This window comes from Haliaeetus albicilla, chromosome 14 (assembly GCF_947461875.1).
Source record: "Haliaeetus albicilla chromosome 14, bHalAlb1.1, whole genome shotgun sequence".
Lineage (NCBI taxonomy): Eukaryota > Metazoa > Chordata > Aves > Accipitriformes > Accipitridae > Haliaeetus > Haliaeetus albicilla.
Genome location: NC_091496.1, coordinates 2,195,593 through 2,201,984, shown reverse-complemented (window position 1 = coordinate 2,201,984; position 6,392 = coordinate 2,195,593).

Sequence of the window (6,392 nt, the reverse complement as noted above, 5' to 3'; positions counted from 1 at the left end):
GAGAAGGCGAGGGGTGCGCAGCTCAAAGGCGGCTTCCCTGCCGAGGAACTGCGGCTCGTTGCCGTTTTGGGTTGAGATAATGAAATTATGGCTTCGATGTGAAATCCAGCTTGCCTGAGGCCTGTGGTGGAGCCCGCCGGGAGGTCCTCCCGTGCTCTCGGGGCCGCAGGCAGGCCCACCTCAGGCCGCTGTCAATGTCCGCCATGATTGGTGTTGGAAACACTGGGTACTGAGGCAGCAAAACTGGGTCTGAAAAGCAGTTGTGTGCTTGGGAGGAGATGAGGGCTGCAAGGAGGGTCCGGGAAAGGGAGAAGGGAGGGAAAGGGGAATAAACGGGGAGCCTTGGGGACTGTGGGAATCCAACAGCGCCAGCAGCCAGCTTCGCAGGGGGAAATGGAGGTAAAAATAACCCGTTCAGAGTGAGGGATGAGGTAGTATTTCTGGCCGTGATCCTGCACACATCAAGGTGGGAGAGAAGGGCACTGTGGTGCTGGAGATGGAAGGTTTGGGTGAGAGGGTTATCAGCACGGGGACAGACTGCACCCTGAGGTACTGCGCTAACACCATCTGCAATGATGTGTTTACTAATCTGCCTTCATGACTGGGTACATTGGCTTCTCTTGTCAGGATGAAGACAGTGTCTTGTCAGTCATGGTAAAAACATCAATTAAAGCAGTGCAACCACTCTGAGGATCCAGCCCCGACATCTGGACTCTCCAGTCTGGCATGGACTTTCTGTAGGGCTTAATACAGTGTCTATGACACCTTCAGCTTTATGTTGTCCTGATTAGATTGTGTTGTTGCCTTGTGTCGTGGTTTAACCCCAGCCAGCAACTAAGCACCACGCAGCCGCTCAGTCACTTGCCCCCACCCAGTGGGATGGGGGAGAGAATCAGGGGAAAAAAAGTAAAACTCCTGGGCTGAGATAAAGACAGTTTAATAGGACAGAAAAGGAAGAAAATAATAGTGATAATAATAATAATAAAAGAATTGGAATACACAAAACAAGTGACGCGCAATGCAATTGCTCACAACTTGCCAACCAATGCCCAGTCAGTCCCTGAGCAGTGATCGGCGCCCCTCACCCCCCTGGCCAGCTCCCCCAGTTTATATACTGGGCATGACGTCATATGGTATGGAATAGCCTTATGGCCAGTGTGGGTCAGCTGTCCTGGCTGTGTCCTCTCCCAATTTCTTGTGCCCCTCCAGCCTTCTTGTTGGCTGGGCATCGGAAGCTGAAAAATTTTTGACTTCGTATAAACATTACTTAGCAACAACTGAAACCATCAGTGTGTTATCCACATTCTTCTCATACTGAACCCAAAACGCAGCACTATACCAGCTACTAGGAAGAAAATTAACTCTATCCCAGCCAAAACCAGGACACCCGGTTACTCCTTATCCGTGTGTCTAGAGAGTGGGTTTGCATTCTTGCAGTTGGAACAATTCATCTGCTGTTTTCTGCTGTTAACATAGCTGCATATCAGTCAGGGGTGAAGCCTCTTCTTTTCTAAAGTTGTATGGAGAATCCCTGCTAAGCATCTGTCAAAGCATTCTGTGATCAATGGCAGCCATATTGATCAAAAAGTGGGATTTTCATGCTGTAGATATTTCATTTTGTTTTTAATAAAATTTTTATCTGAATCAGACCCAGATTTTTTTTTTTCTTTGAATACCACAAGTGTGAAATCTCATGAACACATTGCAAAGAACTGTGGTCAGTCCAAAAATGAAGCACTTCTTTTTGTAATTTCCAGCTCTTCAGGGAATGTGACAGCCTTGGCAGCTTCTCTGCTGCTAAAAGCAGCTAATGATGGGGGTGAAACTGCCAGGATTGCCCATTTCTTTTCCTCGCTGTGAGAGAGTTTCTAGGCTCTTTGTCTCCAAGCTGGAGATCCCACAGTTCCAGACTCCTTACCTGGGGGGGCTGGAAACCCGGCATGGATGCAGCATGTGTCCTCAGGGCTTACATGAGCTATGGCTGAAAACCTGGAAACTACAGCAATGACACCCAGGAATCCTTGGGTACCTTGTGGGCTTTGCCCACAGATAGAAACCCCGTGGTTTCTTGATAAGAGCATCACGGACCGAAGGGATCTGGGGCCTCCCTTGTGATGTTTCCAGGAGTTTCAGCTTGGGACGTAACCTCTGGGAGGATGGTCTGCCAAAAAATAATGCTTTGGAGGTCCAAGCATCTAGGACACTGCTGGGAGCCCCAGCAGTTTTGCTGAACTCTTGCTCTGTATTTGGCAGAAGTTCATTGTTCCCCCATTTCACAAAACATTTCAGTGTTTTCTGACCTCGCTCTAGGTAGAAACGCTTCAGCTGACTTCCTTGGTCTTCCCATCAAGTCCTTTTAAATGGTTTATATATTATTAAAAAGCACCATGGCTCATTAGCAACAAACAAAGACGATTGCTCAGGCTTGCTGGCACTTTGTAACGTCTCCAGGGTTTCCTGCTTCCACATCCTCAGCTGCTGCACAGGTCAGAATGATCGATTTTTTCTGTTCCCTTCACTAATAAGCTTTTCCTACCTTGGGTGCTCACTTCTTCACTTTTCATTCGCTTTCTTTGTGCTTCAAAGGGAGGAGGGAGGGGCTGAGGTTGTTTTTCTGCCACAATAAATGTGCTGCACCTTGGTTCCTAAATGCATTAAGCCACAGAACAAATTGCTTCTTTTGAACTGCTCCAGTGTAACAGTAAAACCAAAATGTCAGCTCATAAAGCATCTTGAGCTGTTCATTGTAGCCTGGCACCTCTGGGAGGGCAGTCCTGTCTGGGCTAGTCAGTATTTAACATCCTTTCTAACGTTATAACTGCGAGATAGGTTCTGGGATGAATTGTCTGACTGAGGAGAGTTCTCAGTCTGTTGAGTTCATGGTCTAATTCTTAGGGGATGGGAGCTCATATCACTGCAAAAAACTTCCAGGTCACCTCCATATGAGGCTAGAGATGTAGCTGCTGGATGCGCCCTTTTTCCTTTGCGTGGAGTGAGATTGGTTCGTCCCAGCTGTGATGCAGGACCAACGTGCCGAGCTCCTTGTTTGCAGGTTGGTGTATTCTTCACAAGTGATCCCGATCACAGATCTAAGATCTAACAGTATAATTCTCTCCCATTAAAATAAAAATTAAATCCATCCAAAATTCAGTTCACATCAATTCTAGATATCGAAATGAATGACAAAATACTGGCAGAAAATAGAAAAAAACAATATTTTAAAAAATACCATTTTGAAAGTAATTTAAAAGTCAGTTCACCTTCACTGTATCGAAAGGCAGACACCCAGTGATGTCAGTGGAATCATCTGATGAGCAAGAGCGATTTCTCAGCCCTGTCTCTCTACCAGGAGTGAATACTAACACTTGGCAATGCAGCCAAGTTGTCTTGCAAGCTGTGAATGGACAGCAGTGCTCTTGAGGCCATGTTCTTGCAGTCAGGATGGCCTAAGGACACAGACAAGATGAGGTTTGTAGGATGAAATAATATAGCTGGAAAATTAAATAAGCTTTCAGCTATAGGACAAAAGCTTTTCTTCAACGGCCCAGGGCTTACCTGTTTTTTCCAACGACAGCTCTAATAAAAGATATTACTTCTACCTACAAACATCGTCTTGCTTCTGCCAGTGTTATTTTGATTTTCTTCAGAGATGGCTGAAATAAAATAAAACAAAACCTGTTTTCACATCATGGGAAGACTGGGGAGTCTGTTTCTGCCCCAAAAGCAGGCTGGGGGGTGGTGGTGTCTTCTCTAGTACAAATTTGTAGCTCTTCAAAGTTTGAATAAGCCCTGGCAGCATTCTGAGTTCCTGACTTCTGAAATGCAGTTCAGAGCAAAATTGTGGGCTCTTAGTAGGGTGGGTGAAGGGATTTGCGTTGACTTACTGAATGCATAGAAATCCTTCCTTCAGGTCTGCCTGAAAACCAAATTGTGAGCAATCTTCTACATGCCAGCGAGAAAATGAGAACAGCGAATTTAGGAAGCCAGATTTGTTTAGTAGCTTGCCATTTTTCCCAGCCCTGATACGCAGACAGTCAGGCCTTGATTCCCCAAAGGACTGTAGATTTTTGGTCTTTGCTTTGGGACCAAATACAGTGATGGGGGGATCCAGACAGACCTGTGAGCTCCTGGGTGAAAAGTTCTCTTGTTCCATTTCCAGAAAAACATTTTTGACCCTGTTAGGTGTGGCAAAATCTGACAAAACACCAGGGACTTTGACGTTCTGATGTGGGCAAAATCTTGTTTCTCAAAGTTGAGCTTTCCCAGAAAGGCTTTCTTGCTCTCTTGTTTTCTAAAGCATGTCTTTTTCTGAGACGTAAAACAACCGTGTTCTAATGTGTGGGAAGCAAATCAATCAAACCAATTTTGCCTGTTTTCATAATCAATATGTCTGTGACGCATGCCAGGAAAAGGCGGGTAATTCTGACATAAACACTGATGTGCAGAGGCTATGGGGCTTCTGCCATGCCTGGTCCACAGAAGATGTGACTCTGTCACAGAGCAGTTACTGACCTTTGGCTCAGCTCCAGACTGCTTGTACTTTTAGTGCTGCAAATGCCTATTCAAACCGCAGGGTCTCGGTGGTGGCAGTGCTGTCACACAGGTATTGTGTGACTATCTCTGAAGCAGATCTGCCAAAGGTAGCATGGTTGATTTAAACATCTCTGAGACGGTGAATTCTGCAGTCCTGGCAGATTTTGAAAGCTGCAAACGGAGCAAGCTAACAAAATGCCTGATTCCTAACTACATAAACTACAACTTACAAATAATTCATTATTTCACCTTAGATTTCACCTTAGACTACTTCACGCCTGACTTTGTGGTCAGATGGAGGTGCCACAGATAAAGAGAAGCCATTTATTAGACAGAATTCCTGCAAGTGGAGACATTAACAAGTTTTAACACACCTGAGCTCCACTCCGGCCTTCCTTTGTTTACCAGCATCTTTGGTCTATCTATATATTACACTGTTCATTCAAACCTCTCCTCTCCTGACCAGCAATGGTGTCTCTGCTGAAATGGAGCGTGATGTGTCATCTCCAATAACACTGTCATTATGACAATGATAACGATATTTTTCATGGTGAACGTTCCAGAGAAGGAATTCAGAACTGGCCAATTGGGCTTTCTCCAATCCACATGGACTTGTGTTTCTGTGTTCAGGGCACTTCCAAAGAGTGGGAAAACTGGTAAAGTGACAGACTGTTGAGTGGTGGGCAGTGGTAATGGACCCACCGCCTTTTAACTGGCATCTGACATGACCTGGACTTTACTGTTTTCTCTCTCAACAGTTTTCTTAAGAGACGAAGTAAGATGACTCCTGATGATTTATAGGTTTTGAGCACATTGAAGATCCACAGTGTGGGAAGAGGGTGTCAGGTTTAGGGCTTTGGTTGTAGTGGGGTTGAATAACTCAATAAGTAGCAGTTAAAAAAGACACTCAGACCCCTATAAATGATTTCTCTGAAGACCCAGCAAGGTTCCTTCTGAGGTGAGATACCTCATCTGGCTCCTCTCCTTTCCATTTGTGACCCTGCTCATGTCTGAATCCAATCCCACTGCTTCTCCTACTAAAAGATGAAGAACTCCTGTGGTATTTGGCTGTGCAGACAAGACTGGACTCGTTTTCTCTTCCAGGCAATTGTTCCCCATAACCAAATTCCCTGCAAGATAAAGAAGAGATTTTGAACGAATGACAGTTCTGACAAGTTGGGAAGGGATATGCAGAGCGTGAACTCTTGGGTTTATTTCCACTGTTTTTCATCACAAGCCTGTTCTGTGAAATAGTGTGCGGGTAAAAGAGGCAAGAGCACACTGGATTTTAGTGGGATAGCAACCAGTTGTGGGACTTGACATGCTGAGAGTTAGGCTTTTACTCTTAGGGGAATTATTACCCACACTTCTTCAGTACCTGTGAGCAACTATTGTCATCCGATGGCCAAGATACCATCTGAGCACCTCCCAAAGTGCAGACCCTTGTAGCTTAACCTGCCGTAGGTGAGGTTTAGCTAGATCCCCACTGGTACGAACTAGGAGCATTCAGACTGTGGTGGTGAAAACATGCAGCTGGAGATGGGGACTTCTCACCTGCCCTACCTTTTCCAACATGAACTCCTCATTCACAGTCCTCAGGTGTGACAGTGCTTTTCCTCAACAGATTATTATTATTAATCTCATTTTATAGTGGGGACAGTTAAGCTGCAGACACAGGCAGAGACTAGGTCACATCAGTCGGGGCAAGGGGAGGGAACAGATCCTGGGATTTCGATTTGTCCCCTCCAATATTATGTTTCTTCATGGTAGGTGTATATTTGTGGGAGAGCAATGGTAAGGAATAGGTCCTTTTTGTGTGCCTGAAACCTAAACTTATCTAACCCAGGTGTTAACAAGTA